The sequence below is a fragment of the Chinchilla lanigera genome, unplaced genomic scaffold (assembly GCF_000276665.1).
Source record: "Chinchilla lanigera isolate Chin_1 unplaced genomic scaffold, ChiLan1.0 scaffold00036, whole genome shotgun sequence".
Classification (NCBI taxonomy): Eukaryota; Metazoa; Chordata; class Mammalia; order Rodentia; family Chinchillidae; genus Chinchilla; species Chinchilla lanigera.
In genome coordinates this window covers 16,005,242-16,027,340 of record NW_004955437.1, presented here as the reverse complement: position 1 = coordinate 16,027,340, position 22,099 = coordinate 16,005,242, and the positions used below count along the sequence as shown (strand labels likewise).

Sequence of the window (22,099 nt, the reverse complement as noted above, 5' to 3'; positions counted from 1 at the left end):
TTTTTTTTTGGTTTTTCTCTGGTACCGGGAACCGAACTCACGACCTTGCGCTTGCCAGGCAGGCGCTTTTGCCACTGAGCTAAATCCCCAGCCCCGCTATTAGTTTTTAAAAACCTCATTTTTATCAGGTAAAGTTAGTTCCTATATAATTATGACAATATAGGATTTTAAGTCATGTGACGGGCTTATCATTGTATGGTAAGGACCAGTGTCATATGGTAAGGACTAGGTTTCTGATGAATATAATTCTGGCCACAGGGTTTTAGCACTGATAGTGCCTAGGCCAGTGCCAAAATTACTTGCAAAGTAGAAGCCCGATTGGCTCAATGTCCCTGAGGCTTGCCTAGCTCCTAGGTCTTAGCTTGAGTTCCAGCCTCAAATGTTGGAGGTGGTTATATAGACCCTTGTGCTTAGAAGTCAAGTTTCTCTGATGTCACTGTGATTGATTAACGATGCCTGACATCCTCATGAAAAGGGAGCTAGGCAGCACGGATGTGACTAATTTTCTGTTCTTGTCATTGATCTTCTCTCTGTGTCAGATCTGTCGCACCAGATCCTTGTGTTGAATGCCTCCTGGGCAGAACCCCTTACCTTTCTTAGCCACTGGACTTTACCATCTTTCTCCTGCATGGCTTCACACTTGGTCCCAACTGCCGCTGGGTACATCCTGTTTAATACTTAAGCATCTGGGAACACACTGTCAGGCTTTGCCACGGTGATCGCATAGCTTTGAGAGTCCCAGCCCCTGGCTGTCACATTACCTGACTACGTGTCAGAGGAACATGTCCTCATTTGGAATTGGAAAATAAGATCAATACAGTGTATAAAAGATTCAGAATTGTAACTAAAGCCTGTGGATTAAGTAGTGTAGCAGCCAGCTGCTGTGTCTTCCAAAATAAGCCATACAAGGAAATGGCGTACAAAGAGTAAGTCCTTTTTCACAGGACATGCAAGGAAAAAGTCTCAGTGGTCGCCTGAGATTTTCCCTTGCCTGGAATCTTCATACGCTATGTGGAGTAGATATCAGCTTAGGTTATCTGAAGAAATTCCTAGGAATATGGCTTCCAGTAACAACACTGTTCTTTCCGAGAGCTTAGGGATCCGTCTTTATGATCAGGCTCTTATCTGTGTTATAATTCCTGGCACCTGGAAGTTTCTTACTTAATATTGAATTAAGTAGGATATATCTTCAGTATCAACAAGCCAGAGCTTCATTTCTCTTTCACTCAACAGTCCATCCATAAGCAAGGGAACAAGCTCCTTATGCTTCCTTCCTGGCTACACTTACAGCTATTGTGGTAAAGGAGACTCACCCCCCGCTACATCTTGTGGTGGTTTTAAATTATGTAAAAATGTAAAAAGAGACAGAGAACATGGTTATTCCCTTTACAGACACTGTGCAGCAGTTGAAAAATATCACTTCTGCTCTCGTACAGTGTGTATAACTTAGTCATATGACTGCACCTTGTTGGGTGTTCTGATGGAAAATCTGTCGATGCTTTTACAAACAAAGAATGAGAGAATAGGCATTGGGAACAACCATCAGTCTGTTTTGAATATTCATATTTTGTTAAATAAATGAAAAACATTAAATCACAGTAATACAATATGGAAATTATCCTTATCTAAGAGTAGATACCTGACATTACTCCAGCCCCTACAGCCAATATCCCTTAGGCTTGACTAGCTCATAGGTCTTACCTTGATGAGGTCTAAGCCTTTAGTTATTTTATAAAGAAAAGAAGCATGGTCAGACTCAGGAACTGTTTCAGTAATATGTCGCTGTGGGATACCTTTAGTTTCCTAGCAGTATCCCCAAATCTACGATGGAATAGACATGTTTGAAATCTCCCACCTTGTCTCTTTAAAGGTCATCAGAGGATGTGGTTCCACAACCTAAGAAAAGAGACCATTGCTTATTCTCCCTAAGGGCAGAGTGCCACTTACCGGAGAGCTGGATTGCAGAGAAGCTGTAATAGAATGGCAAACACTGCCTTTGTCACCAACATTTAGTCTTCCTTTGCTTTTAGTGCTGAGAAGTCAAAAGCCCCTGTAGAACTTTCCAGTTACCTTTCATCCCAGCTGAGGCTGTCTTAGAGGATACCTTGAGCTTTGGGATGTGGAGGCACAATGTCAAAGTCCCTAGATTACTATCTGCTCTGGACAGTCACTTAGACACACAGATCATACTGTTCAAGCTACTGCTTATGTTCCAGTGCTCAAATGTGTGGATTCCTTATTACTGTAGCATGGCCCACTCTACCCTGACCATTATGTTTTACAAGGTTAAATCAACTTTCAATGGAAACAGAGTCATTGACTATGGAGTCCTGGAAGTAGCTAGAAATAGAAAGTGTTTCTGCTCTCAAAAATTTATAATGTAGCTAAACTGTCCAATTATTGCAATTAGGGGATAATTGTAAGCCAAGTCTGTTATAGAATTGTGTTATTAAAGCCAAAGAGTGATTAATGTTGTATGTGGTTCACCTGGGAGGGCTTCCTTTAACAGAAAATAAAGTAGTTTCTTCATCTGTGCTGGAAGAAAGTAACTTAGCCAGTCAGGAAGAGAATTTGAGTGCTATAAATGCTTCCACCCAACAATCTCTGGCCCCTTGAAAGTGTCCATGTCACTTTGTCTAGGAGAGTGGGGCCTGTTGGCTTACCATTTCAGCTGCTTCTTCCAGGAAGCACTGGGTCAGCTCACTCCAAGGGCTCAGAAGCCCTGCAGGGCATCGTGTTGGGGCCCAAGGTAAGACCTTACAACAAGCTCAGGCCTGATGGGAACTCACAGTTAGGCATTTCACTTCCATGAACAAAACAATTTCCTTTGTGAATTAGACCCAGCTGTGGATATTGAGGTTTCATCGTTTCTTCAGTGTCTTTTGGAAACAATGACATCAAAGACAGGAAAAAGAGGGTGACTGGGGACTTGTCCTCTATGAACACATGATCTGTCCTTCTGATAGACTTGGACAGGGAGTCAGGTTGCTGAAAACAACATTCAGAGACCAATCACAGACTGAGGGGCCTCTGAGTGGCCCCTCTGACTTCCAGTATTAGAGGAACATGATGGGCAATTGGTTAAACTTCTCCACAATAGCCCTGACATGACACAGTGTCAGCTGGAATTCTTAGAGCCCACATAGGCGATCTATAGCTTCATCTGTCACTGATCCTCCATGTGGATCTTATGTTCTGGGACTTTCTTACTGAGTGTACTTTGAACAAACCACTTAACCTGTTCTTTGTCTCTTTGTCTTTTCCTGCCCCCTTTTTGGTTTTTTTCCTGCTAAACTTTATCCTTGCTTCCCTGGATAATGCCTTCCCAACTCACCTCAGTGACTTCTCCCTTTCTACATACTCATGGCAGGTCAGGACTCTCCTAATGGTTTATCTGCTATCACCTTGCGTTATATTTTTAAGCATCTATTCTAGTTCTCCAAAATTAATGCTAGGGGATGTATGTCCTTTTGTGATTTAATTAGCATATTAAAACCAATGTCTTGCAGAATAGAAATGGATAAAGTTTTTTTTAAAAAAGAGACTAAAAAGCAAGAGAAGATATTATTAGGAATGTTGAAATAAGTAACATGCCACCATTAGTATTACTTAAAGATGCAATCATTTTTTAAAAAGTTGATTCAATGAATGGACTTGTTGATTATCAGAGCTACAAGAAATCTTGAAGATCACTGTGTTGGATTCTTATCTATTAAAGTACAGTTACAACACTGGGCCCATCACTTAATGTTTAAAAGTTAAAAGTATAATACCTTCCAATAATAACATCTCCCAACAACTCTCAATAATAATAACCCAACAATTGTGTATATGTTTCTGTGTGTCCTAAAGAGGCTTGAATATGTGCATAAGATGACATTTATACAGATATCCACCATAACCCTGTTTTGTAGTAGTAAAGTATTGGAAATAAATAAATGTCTAATAATAGGAAATTAGGTAAAATACAATTTATTCATGAAATGAAATTCTAGACAGTTAAAGTAGATCAAATAAAATAGAACTCAAAGTCACATGTCAATAGATTATACACAATATTAGATCACTTATAAAAATCTTACTTCTGGAAAGATGTGTTATAAACTTTAAAAATTAATTGATGTACTTCATTTTTAATTGGGAAAAACATACTGAAATGAAACAACCATGTGTTTGTCATACTTTCAAAAAGAGGAAACTTATAGCAAGAATGAGATTTGGTATTTTGGCTATGTTTGGGTCCTATTTTGTAAAAATCAAGTTAAAAAATCTTCATCAGTTTCCTATCTTATGTTATCAGGGAAATGTAAATTAAAACACAAAGATATCACTACATAACTATTAGAATCACCAAAATTCAGAGCACTGACCACACTAAATGCCAGTGAAGATGTGGAGCAGTAGGAGCTCTTATTCACTGTTGGTGGCAATAAAAAATATTACAGCCGCTATGGAAGACAGTTTGATGGTTTCTTAGGACAGGAAACATGACTCTTACCATACAGTGAAGAATTAGCATTTCTTGGTAGTGATCAAAATAACTTAAATACTAAGTCTACATGGAAACCTGTCCATGGATGCTTATAGCAATTTTACTCATAATTACCCAAACCAAGAAGAAACCAAGATGTCCTTCAGTAGGGGAGTGGATAAATATATTGTGGTACATTCTGACAAAGGATGTTATTTAGCAGTACTGAGAAGTGAAATGTCAAACCATGAAAAGATGTGGAGGAGATGTAAATGCAGACTGCCAAGTGAAAGAAACTAGTTTCAGAAGATTGCACATTGTCTGATTCCAACAATATCCCATTCTGGGAAAACCAAAACTAGATAGTCAGAAGTTAAGTGGTTGCCAAGGGCAAAGGGAAAAGAAGAGATGAATAGTCAGAGCACAAAGGATTTTTAGAGGAGTAAATATAATAGCGTAATGACTGATGCATGTCATACATGTGTCCAAAGCCACAGAATGGACAACACTAAAAGTGATTCCTAATGTAAACCAAGGATATTAGATGACAATGTTTCGGTGTATGCTCATCAACTGTAACAAGTATACCACTTTGGTGGGCTACACTGATAACGGGAGAGGCTGTTCTTGAGGGCACGAGCATATACAAAATATCTGCTCCTCATGATTTCGCTGTGAACCTGAAGCTGCCTTAGGAAGTAAAATCTTAGAGAGAGAGAGAGAGAGAGAAATCTGAGGCAAGCATTAAAAAATGTTAGGGTGGTGTATTCATGTATATCACTCTATCTTGTATACTTTCTGGGTTTTAAATATTTTCACAAAGACTAAAATCTCTAATAATGTTTAAAAATATGTTATGGGATGAACAGGGAAATGTGAACACTGGCTGAATATTTAAGGTCAGGAAGTTCAAGTATTTTAGACATGATAATGCCGTGTGATTATATTTTTTAAGTACCGAAGCCCTTCTCTCTTAGAAATACCTGTGAGTATGTTAGGCAGAAATTACCTGATGTCAGTGGTTATACCAAAAGCTATCTCCTTGGGGGGAGAGGAGAGGATATGGATGGACACCACAGATACAAGGTTAGATGGGTATTGATTCATGGATACCTGAAGGCTCACGATACTATAATCTGTAATTATAAATACGAATTTCTTGAGATTCTTGCCTGAAATACATTTCTAAAATTGGCCTTTAAAAAATAAAGTTCGAGACCTAAGACTTCTTGTCCAGTGCTGTTTACAGTGCATCAAACTGAGACTGTGATTGGTTGGAGTCTTCCTGTTGCCCAGAGAAGCAACAGTACATATGCAGATTTTACTTAACATTTGCTTAGCATAGAACACCTCATGCACAGAGAGATTTTTATATGTCAAAAGTCCCCTGCAGTAGTGCAGTCAGCTCTGGTTGAGGTGTAGCTTATATTTCTGGGTTTTCTCAAATATGCTGAAGCACCAGAGCCACGTGATTGAGAGGATGGGGTCTGAAACACTCGCAAGCAATCACAAAGGGTGGGAGGTTACTCATTCCAACTTTATGATGGCCCGAGAATTGTACGATAAGCGCAAAGACTAAAAAATAAATGAGAGATAACTGAGATAATGGGAAAAACAGAGGAGAACGAGACAACACTCTCAACTCTTTGGCTTGCGAAATTTATTATGCCAAGGAAGATAAATTGGTGAAACATGAAAAGGGAAAGAGATCTTGTCTCTGACTCATGTTTCTCTTTAAGTGAATGAGCAGTAACACAGAAATAAAAGAGTTCAAAACAGAGCTGTGTGCTCAGCCAAAATCACAGTTCCTAATAATTTTCAACTTTGGCAGAAGCCTCACCCGTTGTACTTGAGCAGTTTTCTTGATTTTTGAATTATACATGTCATTCATCCTGATCAGAATGTAGCTGCGGAGCCAAGATCCATTCGCTGGTGGGAAATGAGAATGCTGGTCATGTGCTGAAGCCAGGCTGCTTTCTCTGCATCAGAAACGTCTGCACTGTCATCAGTTTGGATGGTTCTGAGAAACAAACAAACAAACAAAACTCGTGAAATCAATTGTTTGGAGCCATCTTGGCAAATAAATTATTGTACGAAATATTTTCTTTTCCTACCAGGCTGCTCCATATTGGAAAGACACAGTCTGAGATAAACTAAAATATATGAGATGAAGGACGAAGACAAATGATGAAGGAGTCACTGAGAGGCCAAGGATCTAAGGGTCCAGCTGGCCTCCTACCCTGTCTTTTAACAGGACATGGAGGGGCTGGGGATACAGCTCAGTGGCATGAGCGCCTGCCTGGCAAACGTATGGTCGTGAGTTAGATCCCCAGTACTGCAAAAAAAAAAAAAAAAAAAAGATAACAGGACATGGAACGATAGAGGGGACTGAGATAGGACCAGAGGTGGTGCCTACGAAAGTGTAACCAAAAGAAGAGCCATTGCTTATTCTGATTTTACTCTGTGGATACAGCAGGAAGGGAATCAGATCCCAGTGAGCTCTGTTTTTAACAGTGGTTGAGCTTTAGCTCACTTTTCATAGAGCTGACTTTTTTTTCTGGTGTAAAACAATATTCTACAACAGCTATATTTATAGTCTTTGTTCACTGGCACTTAGGCTTTACTTCGGAATAACCCCAGCTGACAGGTTATTCCTGCCAATTACATGTGGTTTTCCTTGAGTTGAAAGTAATCACCCCAAAGGCGAGTCAATCCTGTACATGTTTTTTGTGTATCCTTGGGTTTTGTGAAGTTATTTGGTGTTGTGGTTTTAGTTTTGGTTGGGATTAAATCATTGTAGGAAGCTGATTTCAATAAACTGCTTTTCTTGGAACAGAGCTTTTGTTTGTTTAGTAGGGTAGGTAGGTGGATATGTAGGTGCCGATGTAGGCAGAAGGGTAGGTAGGTAGGTAAATTATGTAGATATCATTAATTATGTAGGTAGGTAGGTGTTTGTTTAGTAGGGTAGGTAGGTGGATATGTAGGTGCCGATGTAGGCAGAAGTAAGCAGAGAAAGAAGGGGCTAGATTGCTCCAGAGTCGGAAGAGCTGGTAGTTTCCATTTTTTAATCTACTGTTGAAAGGCCCTGTGAATTTGGGCAATTTATTTAACAGGCCCCTGACTCTCAAATTCAAATAAAAATACATGCTTTGTTGGATTGCTATGAAAATTAGAGATAATGACATTATTTTTTAAAAAATAAGAGAAAGGGTAAGATTTTTTTAAATGAGAACAGCACCCTACCCCTGCATGCGAGCAAATCATGTGCATAGTTCTGTTGTTATAATTCCAGGTTTTAGTTTTAAGATAGCTCATAAAAGCAGAAAATACAGATACCTTGTCTCTGGTCTCAAACAAATGCGTGAAGCTGGGTGTGGTGGTGCAGACCTGTAATCTCAGCACTCAGGAGGCTGAGGCAGGAGGATTGTTGTGAATTTGAGACCAGTCTGGGCTACAAAGTGAGCTCAAGGCCATTCTGAACTGCATAGAGAGACCCTGTCTCAAAAAGACAAAAAACAAATACATGAGAAATTATGTAGATATCATTAAACTATGAACTTCTTGTAACAATGGTGACATTATTGGAACAAAAATGGCGGCTCAGTCAGCATGTCCTTGTAACTATATCAAAGAAAGACAGTTGTACCTTTGTTCTCAGTGTGACCCACTTGGGGCTTGGCTGTTTGTTGATGGATATTATCATTTTTAATGTCAGTAAATAATGTGATGTCAGATAAATGACCTGTTTCCTTTCCGTAGTATAAAGCTCATTTATCTTTAGGCAGCTTGACTAAGTAGGGAAATCTGAGGAGGACCAAGTGTTTCTGACTGGGCAGGATGGGAAATATCTTATTAATCCTACTTAATGTGAGTCTCAGGCAGTTGGGCTGAGTTCTAAATGGAGTTCTGGTAAATCAATGAACCTCTATGTGTTTACCATTGACTGTGCTCCACTGAGTAGAAAGACACAGAAAGTAAACACTTGGTTTTCAAGTTGAAGAAAATGATGCTATTCATAAAACATGAGTCTACAAGTAGTACTGCATATAGCAGACCCACTTCCACATAATTCATGTTTGGCTTAGCCCAACGTTTTATGGCTTTGAGGAATCATAATGGTCTAAAATTTGGGATCAGAAGGATGTCTGTTAATTTGCCTGTGCTGCTAGTAGCTTTGAAGATCACAAAGATAAAAAATATGGCAGAGTCAAAAAATGTCATAGACTTTTGTTACTGGACTACAGTTCCTGGTTCCTTCCTAAGAAGACCACTGAAAACCTGCATCTTTTATTTCTGAGGATGAGTCTCACGAATCCATAGTCTTTTTTTTTTTTTTTTTTTTCTGGACTATTCATTTAGTCAAAGCCACTGGAATGTTGTCTCTGTGATGGGAGATTCAATCAACACAAAATAAGGATGATTTGCTCTTCCGAAAATCTCCGGGGAGGGTGACCATTATCCACTATTTCCTAATACAGTGCAGATCACTTGGGAACATTTCCTTCAGCAGACTTCTGGAGTTTTCTAGGGCCACTAATGGAACCTTGGAGAAACTGCACTGTAAGCTTCATTAGAGATCATCGAATGCAAATACAAATGTCTGAATTTTTTAAAAATTTGATCAAAGAGATTTCAGAGGTAAGGAATTTGCTCTGGGTCACCAGGGTGACTTTGCAGTATAGGACACTAAACATTAAGACTCTACGTCTTTACTATGCTGAAATTGTTTGGTCACACATGGAAATGCCTAGTGATGATTTAATGATAGAACTTTGAAAATTGTGTAGATTTATCTTTTTGAACTCTATCGAATTATAGAGCTGATAGAAAAGGTAGAGTGGAGGTTTATTTCCCTGTAATGAGTCATGTCCAGAAAGGTACTCAGTCTAGCTGTGTTGTGAGAATAAAGGTCAGCGCACTCCAGCACGTGGGTTACATGTGACTAGGTGGCTGTTTTTGCATATCTGAGCCAGGAATGGTTTTTATATTGTCAAAAGTTTTAAGAAAACAGAGAAGAATATGTAAAATATGTGATGGAAACTAGACGTAGCCTTCAAAGTCCAAAGTATTTATCATCTATCCCTTTGCAGAAGAAGTTAGCTGATTTGGATTCTAGAATATTCAGAGAAAGAGGTACTATAGCTTTCTTTGTAGACCTGACAATGCTTTCGTGTTTTGTCATTTTATATTTTTTTAAATGAGCATCATAGATTGCAGGAAACTAGGAAGCTTCATTTTAAAAAGTGCCTATTTGAAATCAACTTTAGAAAGAGTTTTTTGTTCTCAGAAGACAGCTATATAAATTATAATGTATGTTTATATTTATAAATTATAATTTATGATGTATGTACTGAGATGAAACATAGGCTAATCTCTCTCTCTCTCTCCAGAACTTTTGCTGATGTTTTAAGCCACAGAATTTTGAATTATATAATTTCTCACCAAAACCACATCTATTTCCTGAACTGCTTCAAAATAGCTTTGAGCTCCAGGAAAGTCTGGTTAAGCAGTTCATACACTACATTGCTGAGAACCCACGTAGATTGTAACATGGACTTCCCATGTTGACTAGGGAGCCATTCTCAGTATTGATACAGAAATTGTGCCTTATGAGGGGCTGGGGATTTAGCTCAGCGGCACAGCGCCTACCTGGCAAGCGCGAGGTCATGAGTTTGATTCCTGGTACCGGAAACAGCGCCCCCCCACCGCACCCCCCGCCCCGCCAAAAAGAAATTGTGTTTTGTGGATAGAATGAGGCCCTGTAGTCCTCATAGCATCTATTTCTCGAGCTGAGCAGTGGCAGTCTTCAAAATTCTTTGCTGCTACCGTTTCAAAAAAAAGTTGCTCAGTGGAAGCTGGAAGCATTGTTCTGGAGCTCGGTGCCCTTGGTGAGGATATTAGATAGTTCATTTGAATCTGATACTGAGTTTGAAGTTTAGGCAAGTTGAGGGTGAAGATGGCAAAAAAAGAAAGGAAAGAGGATCATTGGTGGATGAAAATATGTTGTTTGTTTGGCATGTAGAAAGCCAGTTTTTCCAGCATCGTTTATTACACTAGAAGATTAAAACTAGACCTATATCTTTCACCCTGAACTAAACTAAAATAAAAATGGATCAAAGATCTAAATATTAAAGCAGAAACACTAAATGTGCTGGAAGATAGACTAGATAGAATTCCTGAAGACATTGGTATAGGCAAATACTTTACGAACAAAACCCCAGTCACATAGGAACTATCGCAAAGAATCAGCAACTGGGATCTTATCAAAATGTTTTACACAGCAAAAATTGAAAAATTTTGGTTCCTACCCAAATTACAAGTCATTTTCTTACCACGTGGAACTCAGCAGATATTGGGGCTAAATGTGTCAGAAAAGTCTCCTTGCTGAGATGACAGGAAGAGAAAGATTAGCCTGGTTAGTGTATGTTAGACACAAAGAAACAGAATTTGAAGACAAATGAAAACTAATTGCCCTAAGCTCACATATGGTAGAAAGATGCCTTTGCCAAAGGGCACATTCTTGAGACACAGCTGTGGTCTGTTTTTATGCCTGGGCCAGAGACTTAGAATAATTTCCCCCAGATTCTTTTCCTGAGACTCTAAGGCTGGTGTCTATGAGAAATGGTAAATTTGTTTTCAGTGAGTATTGCTTAATTGACTATAAGTCAGATTGCTAATGTTTAGTTACTGCTTATACCACTAACTAGCTGTATGACTTTGAGTTTCTTTACTTCTCTGCACCCACCTCAGTTTCCCATCTGTAAAGATGAAATAATGCGATTAATCCCACAAGGTGTTTGTGCTTAGAAGAGTACCTAGCTCTTAATAAATGTACAACAGATATGAACTATTACTAGCATATGTGCTATATCAAGGACTAAATTATATTTTGTTTTGTCTCATAGATGGAAGGGTATTTGCTCTCGTCACAAAGTGAATTTTCTGTGTAAGAGACTGAACAGCAGGACTTTGTGTATCTACTGATATGAGTAGCTCCATTTGTGCCCAAAGAGAAAAGCTTGTTTTAAAACTCCTTGTCCCTAAGTCTGCAGTAGGGTGGGAGAAGGAGCCTGGCTCTGGTGTTAGGCTTGTCCTTAGGATGGTTCTGCCTTTGAGAATTTCACAAAAGGTAGATGATAGAGGCTTCCCCCTCCTGCTTCCTGAGAACAGCTAGGCTGGTCTCTTTGCCAAGCTCATTGACATGGTCAGTTCTTTTACTGTCTTTGGCTCAGGCTATCATTTTCATCCTGGTCAGCAGGTGGAATAAGGCAAAGGCAAGGAGTTGAAATGTATGTGCAGGCAGGGAGCCCTGGAGGCAGTGGGAGACCCTTCTAGAACTAATTCCCCCCCCCTCCCCGGGCACGGGGCCGTCTCCTTAGGCAGGGTTTCATCCAAACAGCACTGTGGGATTTCTGTTTCAGGCCACTGCATGATGTCTTAGTTACTTTCTCACTGCTGAGACAAAATACTAAAGGAATGAGAGGTTTATTTTGGCTTATAGTCTATAGAGGTTGAGTCCATAGTCTGCTGCTCAAAACAGGGCAGCATGGCGGCATGGCAGAGGACAGCTGCTCAGGTCATGGCAGCAGGGAAACAAAAAGAATGAAAGGAGGAGCTGTATAGAGAGGTAAACCCTCCAGGCCACATCTTCAATGATGTGCCTGTTTTGGCCAGCCCCTTCCTCCTAACAGCAAGCTGACTTTAAGACCCATAATCTAATAGCCTTCCAAAAGCCTCACCTATGAGAGGAGCCATGCAAGAGACTCGTGGAGGACATCTACATAGAAATCATAACACGTGGTAACAGAAACAAGATTTTCCCTGCTGCTTTACACAATGTACAAATCGGACAATATGAAGCACTTTTCAAATATGGAATATGAGGCAGCACAGAACATGAACTCCCAAGAGGAGAGTGGCCAGGGTGAACCCTACAGTTCTCCCCCGACTACTGCTTACAGAGCATACCCAAGCTGCAGTGCGGGCAGAACAGACTCATACAGGACCAGTAGTCTCCCTGAGGTGAGAAAAGCATTGAGAATTCACAGAGACAAAAGTCATCAGGTACTCAGAAAACAGTACCAGAAAGGAGAAAGCTGGTGGAGAGGTGAGAGCTGCATCAAGAGAAGGCCCTAGAGTTCTCCCTAGAAATTTTGCTGGTGTCCTCGCCTAAGTACTTATGGATCAGAACATGCAGTGAGAAACAAGCAGAAGCCAGGGAAGGACCACAGCAAAGGAGCATGTGGAGCAACACACGGAGCTCATGCAGTAGTGCTGTTCCCGCCAGCTAGAAGGGGAAAACCAGGATCCACAGGGCATCTGGTAGAGGAGTCAGGAGGAGGATTATCCAGTGTAAAGGTGGCACCAGAGCCTTCTATGGTCCAACAAACTTAAAGTCAAGCCTCAAAAGGACCAAGCTGTTGACAAGTGATGGGTTTTCCACCTTAATAAAAATTCTGCTATATCATCATGGCAGTGAGCCAATATGATGGAACCCACTAGAGGCCATATGGAAGGCTCTGCCTTCCTTCTTCCTGGTCATATTACAACTTCCTACTGTCTTTTTTTTACAACATCCTGTTTCCCTCTTCCTGCCCCTTGTCCAGTCATTGCCCACCAAGTCACACAGACCATCCCCTAAACCCCACCTGCAGCCTGGCCCTATATAGCCTTTGTCCCCTGGCCAGGCCCTCAGAAGCTCCATGTCTCTCCTTTCTTCTCTGTGCCCACAATAAAGGCATTCTTTACTTTGTTCTATTTTTATTTGCACCAAAAAACCTATCAACAAGTATCTTAAATGTGTCTCAGGAAGAAAATCCTGAGCAATATTGAGGTTATTAAAAAAAAAAATGAAAGAAAAGAAAAGGTCCAGCCTCCAACAAGGTCAAATTTATAATATTTGTCATTCAATGATATGTAAGAAATACAACCCATATTGAGGAGAAAAAATTTTGGTGTGTAGAAACTGACCCAAGTAACATAATTAATTGACAAAGATCTCGAAAGTGTTACTTTAACTACAGTTCATGGGCTTAAGAAGTTGAAGGAAAGTGCAAGGAAATTAAGAATGTCTAGAAAAGATGTAGGGAGTCAGAACCAAAGCAAACTTCTAGACGTAGAAACTGCAATGTCAAGATGAAGCACGCACTGGATAGGGTGAACATCAGATTACACACCAGAGAAGGAAAGATTAGTGAACCTGAAGATGTAGCAATAAGAGCTGTGCAAACTGAGTTTGAGGAAAAATCACTGAAGAAAATCAACAGAAACCCTGAGCTGTAGGACATCTTCCAGCAGACTAATAGGCTTATAATTAGAGATGTAAAGTTATCAGAAGAAACAAAATGATAAAAGTATTAGCAAGCCATGCGTGTCTGCAATCCAAGCACTCTGGCAGACCAAGGAGAGAGGATCATAAGTTTGAGCCCAAGCCAGGCAATTTAGTGAAACCTTGTCTCAAAACTTAAAATTTCACAAAAGGTTTGGAGATACAGCTGAGTGTGAAGGGTCTGAGTTCAATCCTCAGTAGCACTAAAACAAAAATAAATATGAAAATAAAAATAAATCAGTGAAATGGAAAAGAAAAGCAAATGAAAGAAGTTGGTGAAAACAAAACCTTGTTCATTGAGATTAGTACACTCAACAAACCTCTTGCCAGAGGTGGAAAACCAGGAGGAGGGCACAGACCACCAATATCAGAAATGAAAGAGAAAACATCTCTCTTACAACCCCTAATGGTTAAAAATGTGATTCATATATATAAACAACTTTATGCCCATAAATTTGGCAACTTACATAGAATAGATAAACTCCTCTGGATATACAAACTTTTAACAGACTACTAAGAAGAAATAAATGAACTCAGTGGCCGTGCATCATTTTTCAAAATGGAATCAGTTGAAAACCTGCTCGTTAAGAAAATTCCAGATTTAGTACAGCTTCACTGGTGTATTAAAAACATTTCATGAAGAACTAATTATAGTGCCTCACAAACTTTCACAGATAATGGAAGAGGAGCAAATACTTTCCTCTTCATGCAGTGGTGTTAGTACTGTGGACCAATATTGCTCATGAACAAAGATGCCAACATTCTTTAAAGATCTTTTGGAGATCAAATCCAACAATGTATAAAACAATGATATGTCATGACAAAATGGAGTTAATTCTAGGAATGAAACATTTATTTTAACATTCTAAATGTGGGCAGGGAGCCTTAGTAAGTGGAAAACATTCTTCTTTTTTCTTATCTTCATTTTTGCAGAGCTCTAGGATTTCCTTCTGATGAGGATGGGTCAGGAAGGACTCAGATCCTTGGGGACCTGCTAATCATCTAAGCAGATTTGACCTGTTTTTACTGCCTCATATTTGTCAACTATAGGTTAGAAATGGTCTAGGGGCCTTTGATCTTCAGCAAATGTCCAAGACTTGGACAAGCAGAAAGAGTATGGGTTTTACAGTCCCCAAGACCTTGGTTCAAACCCACATGTCACTATCTTAGTATACAAATTATTTACTATCTTTGAGCCTCAAAGATGTGGTGAAGATTCAAATGCTCTGAGGTGTAGAGGTAAAATACCTAAAGCACTTAACCCATAGCAAACACATAGTAATGGGGTTGAAGTGTAGTCCATTTTAATGAGATGCTATAGCATGATGGATAAAGGTTACAGCTCTGGATGAAGGCAGCTTGGATCGCAATGTGAACTCTATTGCATTTCTATTCCTGAGACCTTGGCTAGTTTTTTTGTCTATAAAACAAGACTCGCAGTACTATCTACTCACAGAGAGTGGGTATGAGCTTCCTTTGCATGAATACTTGCACAGATTTTGGAACAGTGCTTGGTGCACTTCCAAGCTAGTGCTCCATGCCCATTAGCTATCATAAGTAAAGCCACTAGTGTAATCATTGTTGTTGCTGAGGTACCAGCTAAGGCTCGGATAGCCTAGCAAGAAGTGATTCTAGCAGAGCTAGCAAGAAGTGAGGACACCAGGTAACTGAGCCATTGAGCTGAGAGTATTCTCAGCCTCTGAGATTTTATTTGGTGCTTTGGACAGATGTGCCTGGCATTGATGGAACAGAGTGGTGGATGATTGGCCACCCTTGGGGGAAGTGAAGTCAAGGAGAAACTGGAGCAGGGTGGCCCCCGACAATAACCTATCTCAGAGACAAGAATATTTTGCTAGAAATGTGCCTGGTGTTGGATTTTCCAGAGCAGTTCTAGGATGCAGTGTGAGTGGAGACCTGGGCTATAACTGTGAACCATGTGCCCTGTCAGCTGGTGATGCCACCTGAGTGACAGTGTGGCAGGGAGCAGAAACAGGGCCACTGCTAGCCTCTCTACCTGCCACAGTCATGTGCACTGTGCAGATTCCTTTCCAGAGGGGACTGAGCCAGACTGCGGAAGCCCCAGACAGTGAGCTGTACGCTCCCTGTGTCTTTCAGCACTGCCTGGTCGACCATTCATAGCCTCTTTCTATTAAGCAGGCAGAGCAGCTCATATCCTGTGGACAGATGATAGATATGTCATATCTCTGGAAAATTATTTGTCTTCCACAGGTATATGGGCTTCCTTCTAAAGCAGACAGATCACATGACACTTTTCAACACTCTCTTCTGTACCAGCTCGGCATCCAATGACTATCAAAAGGGAAATCTTTCACATGCAATTATGGCAGAAAATAAAGGCGATGAAGTGTTGTGTACCAAGAAGGGAGGAGATCAAAGGGCAGTAATGAAAACTGATGACTCTGGAAGGGCAGCCTCAACTCTAGAAGTTGTGTGGGACTGTTTAGGCCTGACATGTTTGGAAGGAGGCATGGGCTCACACCAGTGTCCCTGTAGAGGGAATGGCTACAGAGGAGTCACAGGCACTGCTTATTAAAGTAATCAGTTGCTGGGGTTGTGTAACCCAAGAGGGGTGGTAGGCTACAGGTGAAACTGTGTCAAAGTGTCTTAGTTCTTTTTTCTCTTGCTGAAACAAACTACTGGACATACAATGTTAAAGAAAGAGGGGCTGGGGATTTAGCTCAGCGGCAAAGCGCCTGCCTGGCAAGCGCAAAGTCGTGAGTTCGGTTCCCGGTACCGGAGAAAAACCGAAAAACCAATGTTAAAGAAAGAAAAGTTTATTTTGCACACAGTTTGGAGGTTTCAGTTTATAGATGACTGGCTCCAAGAAGAGTGGCGTGGCAGACAGGCATCACAGAGGAGAAACAGCTCATGGCAAGCAGAAGACAGCAAAAGCAAGCAGTGAGGCATGCAGCAGCACTCTTTCTGTCCCTTATATTTTAGCCAAGCTACATACCCTTAGGGCAGGTGGCACTCACACCTAGAATGGGCTTTCCTATTATTCACACTCAGAACTAAGCCTAAGCTAGTGCTCAAGGTGACATCATGACCTTTGCTTTCCCATGCTTTTTGCTCATTTTGGTTGTGTGTCTGCAACCAAAAGCTACTGGACTTCTACACCCAGACGCAAATGCTCATGTCTTCCATTAGCACCCATAACTTTGAAGGAAATGTCTGTTGCCCAGAGGAATAGGATCGTTGTACTGTGTGATTTTCAGTCCTCAGGGCTTGTGTGAGAAACATAAACAGGCATTAGCTAAAGAATATTCTGTGGGTGTCGGCCACCATTGCGTCTTGAAGAAAATTTTTGTGGGCCAGACTGTGCATAGGAGCTCTCTCTGTCCAGGTGGGATGGGGTGGTTTGTGAGGGGGTCTCAAAGACTTCCTGGTGAAGAGTCTCACTCTCACTGATGGCATGGACCTTAGTTCTCAACAGTACCCTCTTGTGTCCTTGTACGCAGAGTGCATGGCTACAGTTAGATAAGTGAATCCTGGGGCATTTTCATTTATTGACCATTGAGCATGAGATGAGTCGTTAGAGCAGAAGGGTGTCTTTTGGGGAGAATGGGCTCAGGGAAGACAAATTCCATAAAAAGGAGAGAAGAATTATCAGCAGCCCAGCAGGATTCCAGAAGGTGCTGGGTAGTAGTGGGGAAAGAGGTCCCGAGCTGGAAAGCAGGAGTACAACAAGGAAACTTCCCTCACTTGACAGTCTTGCCCAAGGCCAGCTCAACTTGGTAAACCCCATGGGCTCAGCTTGCTCACTTCAAAGGATCTGGCTCACCAGAACAAAACAGCATTTCCCTGTGTGGCAACTTGGCATTGCAGCTGTCATCACAATTGTATCCAGAAAAGTAGCTTATTCAAGCGGCAGCTTGTTCCTTGAGGCTTGTCTTGTTTTTGAGAAATGCCCAATGACACCTCCTGGAGGAAACCCTGCATTCCAGCTCTGTGTGCTATTTTCTGAAGGCGGCCAGAGCATTAGGAACTGATTCCTGCAAGTGCCCACCCTCGGTTGCTGTTCCCCACATCTGCTCAGAGGAGAACCGGCTGAGGTTTTGCGGGACACCCTGCAGAACTTCCTGAGCACAGCGACAGGAGGCAATGACCAATTTCTGCCTGTTGCTTTGGACTTTTAAGAGCTGTTGATGGAGGACTTCATTGAAACCAGTCTTTCTTTCCCACCCTCACCATTTCCTGTCTCAACTGAACCCAAAGACTGCTGTTTACTCTCTTAAAATGAAGTTAATGACTGATGACTAAAAAAAGTCTCTTTTGCCAAAGGGGCTTTGAAGAGAATAGCATGGAGTCAGGCAGGAGGAGTGAGAAAGTAAAGGACATTTCTCTGCCCTCTTTGCTCTCAGGATCTTGAGCTTGCATAAGGAGCTTCATTCAAGGGAGTAGCTGGCCTAGTTCTCACACAGTGAATGAAGGAACTGTGACCGGAAGAGGGAGGGCTCGGCCTCATGTCCACAGCTGGCCAGGGAATGGTTTCATGGTTGGAATCTGTGTCTCAGGTCTGTAGAAAATCATTCAGAAAGATGAAGGTGTGTGAGAGGAGGGTGACCAGGATGATTAGGAGTCCAATGGGAATGTTTTGAGGAACCCAGGGCTGTTTTGTCAGCAAGGAAAGAAACACTTGAAGGGGTCACAAAAGCCATCTTTATATATCTGAAAGGCTGCCACCCTGAAGTGTGTGGAGATTGGTTCTCTGTAATTTCAAAGAGAAGGATTTGCAAGCCTGGTTACAGAGAGACTGAACTTGACTCAGTGTGAGGAAGAAGCTGTCCTTCCTTCCTATGGTGCTGGCACACATGAAAAAGGTGGGGATCTGTGGCCTTGGAGGAAGCCAGCATCCCTCGAAAAAGTATATTCAAAATTTCTGCTCTGGGAATCCTCTTTTCAGAGCTAAGATGTTCATAAAGAAGTTTCCCCTCAGAATCCCACAAAGGACCCACGAAGTAGAGTAGTAGGGAAAGGTGAAATGTAAACCTTTAAAGTATCTATCTCTGCAGAGCAAGTCATTTCCAGAACTATCTGCTAGTGTCAGTCTGGCGTGGGCCTTGGAGTCCTTAGCCTCGCTGCTGTGGAGCTGTCAGGGGACAGCATGGAAGGACGAAGGGCAGCTGCTCAGTGGGTACTTTTTTGGATGAAAGTAGAGATATATTAGTTTTGCTCCAGAGTAAAGCCAGTAACAAGGAGGAACAAATAAACAGTTTTAGCATCTCTGGCTTGGATCCCCACTATTCATCTAAAGGTGGTAAATCAGTTACAGGAGGGAGAGACCGGAGTTCCCAGCAGGGCCAGAGGTACTTGGAGGAAGGTAAGCTCAATGCTTTGGAAGGAAAACTTTAAGGAGACTTTTATAGGAAATAAACACCAGCTGTCCCATAACATACCCAGCTGTCCCGTAACACTGGCATGCCCTTTACCTATCTCTTGGTCTCAGTACCCTATGTGTACTCTAAGGTCCAGATTCTTGACAACGTGTCATGTCTACAGATCTCATCTGGAATTGCTAATGTCTGAATTTGCTTTGGGAAAACTTTCTCCAGCCTTTTTATTCTCCCTGAGTCATTCAGTGCCTGGTCCCAGGGGATTCACTTTGTCTGCTTGCGTTTGTCCCAGGTATCTGCTGACCTCAAGGTGTTTGACGACTCCTCCCACTTCCCAGTTTCCTCCTGAAGGCCCCAGTCTTGTTTGAAACATATCTATCAAACATCCCATCTGAATTGCTCATGGAGTAGACTCTGTGTGTAAATAGGTACCAGGAACCAGGACCTGAGATCAGGCCAGAGGCTAGAGATAAGAATCCCTTCCTAATCTCCGCTGTGGATGGAAATAGTCAATAAATCAGAGCTATTTACTGAGTGTCTACCACGTTCAGACAACAGCAGAGTGGGAAGCTGTAGGAACAGAAAACCCTCTGAACTGAAAACAGCCCACCAGCTTCTCCTGTTGGGTTGTTGGTGACTAAATCACAAATGGCACTGATTAGCTGGACATGAAGAATCACATAATTGAGCTCCTGCTTGGGATTGGACAGTCCTTTGTCACATTAGGTGGGGCTGCTTCATTAACCTGTGCAGAAAATGTAAGCCCTCTCGGGAACGTGGAAGACATGCCACACTCCATCCATCTGTGAGGTGGGTCTAATGTTCTAATGTGATACCTACCCTAGGCTGTTGTTTTTGAGAAGTACAAGAAATACTGTATGTTGAATGGTAACATGGTGCTTGGCATTCAGTGGGCACCAGGAAATGAGACAGCTAATGTTGCAGGTGGGAGGTCATCATCATGCCTCCAGGAAGTAGCATGAGGACTGTTCAAGTTGTGTGCTGTCTTGTCCCACGGAAAATCCTGACTTTCAGCTCCCTTGTCTCTGCCAGATTTGATAGTATTGAGCTGGCACACTGCAGTCAGGAAAAGTGCCTGGCATGCCAGGAGGGAAAAGGACAAATCTCTCTAAGGGATCGATGTGAGCTTTGTAGTAACTAAAGCAGGGGAATACAATGAGGGAGGGCAAAGCCAGGTGTCCAAATCCAAGTTTGCTATGTCCTCAAGGGTGAAGCATGGGTAGGGGAGACTGTCGTCCCAGAAGACAAGGGTGGCCAGCATTAAGCATAGTCAAAGTGGAACGGGAGGACAGACCAATTGATCAATAAGGTGATTGGGGCAATGGGGCCCTCCCATGCTCCCTGTCACACATCAGAACTCATGGCCTAGATCCTGCACGGATATAAATGGGTCAGAGGGCCACGTGGACCCGGAAGAAGACAGCTTCCATCTCTAGGGAGGAATCTGTTTTCACGTTTTTGTGGGCACTCTCGCGGGAAGTGTACAACCTGCGGCTTCTTTCCTACAGCAAGCTTGCCTTCATCTGAATTGTGTACCTCATACTTACATCAGCTCAACTAGCATGAATTCTTGAGAAATACAGCAACTATGATTGCTGTAGTCAGTTGTTCCAAAGGAGCAAAGGCCACAGCAGGCTGGTATTATCTTAATTTTTTTCCATGCCCCTTTCATCAAAAGCAATGATAATATTCCAAATAGATCGCTGTGTAATTAATTGATATGGCAACGGAAAGTATCAGAAGTGGAGAGGCATAGACATTTAACATAGTTGACTGGCGAGATTAACTTGATGCACTTTGACCCATCTTTTGAGAGAAAGACCTCTCTGAATTTCAAAGAAAAAGACAACAGTTATCTGCATCTAAATGATAGGTTTTAACTCAGAAAACTGAAATCAGTCCCATTCAGAGGGACCAGGTCACCACTGGGACTAGGGTGAGATAGGCCAGCTTTATAAAGACTCCAGATGGGAGTAAATGAACAAAGACCCATTTGGGTGCAGAAGGAGGTCTAAATATGCTGCACTTGTGAAAGTTGTGTTTGAATAAAGAATCACACTAGTTCCTTTTGCATATCAATTATCCTTAGGATTGCTTATTGCTTAGGACTGAAGCCCTAGATAGTGTTTTCCTGATACGTTGAATAGACAGAGATGGTTATTTCAGAGAGTGGGAGGAAGGGGGAAGAGGGAAGGGGAGGGGGGAGGAGAGAGCGAATACAATGCTTGTTCTGCTCAAACAAAATGCCATTTTATGATTTGTTTTGGAGCTTTTGGAAAAGTGCAGTATTTTGAAAGTCTGGAAAAAAATGGGCAAGAAAAAAGTTAGAGTCTGGGAAAAGTTGTATGTTGTATAGAAAGAGAATAACAATGCTGGACTCGCTGATCTGGGTATGAAGCTCACACTGGGTAGAGTGGAATCTCTTGCTTTCCATTCTTTAATCTCCCCAATGGCCAATCTTCAAGTATTTGTTATGCATCACAATTCTAAAAAAAAACCATGAATTTATTTCTTCCCTTAGCATTCCCATTGTCCCCTTCTCAGCCTCCCATATTTGTGCTAATGACCCAAATGAGAAACACTTAATGATAGATGGTGCTCATTTAATTGGCTGAAATTGAATGATGTGCACTTTCTGAATCCCGTTAATCCTCAGGACTAATCTACATATTGGCAACGTGTCATAAGAGATGGGTTGCGACTGCTGAGTCCAAACTTTGCAGGCCTTGGCAGCAGCACAGTGGCAGTGTGTTAAATGCTCTCTTAGGAGACTGGAGAGAAACCTGTGGAGGAGTGTGATTTGATCATGGTGAAATAATAGGCTTCTTTAAAATCCTGGCTTTGTATCTCTTTCTATTGAAATATAGCCTTTCTGAGGGTATGAGACTCGTTCGGCGCACGTGGGTGGGCAGTGCTCAGTGGAGA

The 22,099-nt window shown here is 41.6% G+C and overlaps 1 protein-coding gene and 1 long non-coding RNA gene across 2 annotated transcripts in view; one reads left to right on the top strand and one right to left on the bottom strand.

Annotated features, from left to right (window-relative positions):
- LOC102024845 (chromosome unknown open reading frame, human C10orf11) overlaps positions 1 to 22,099 on the top strand; it is a 494,818-nt gene that overhangs the window by 145,874 nt on the left and 326,845 nt on the right. The window lies entirely within an intron of this gene.
- On the bottom strand, positions 6,110 to 6,793 carry LOC106149116. Its single transcript, XR_001235079.1, has 2 exons — positions 6,586 to 6,793; positions 6,110 to 6,491 (listed from the first exon to the last, which is right to left on the bottom strand). It is a non-coding gene; the product is annotated as an uncharacterized LOC106149116 (long non-coding RNA).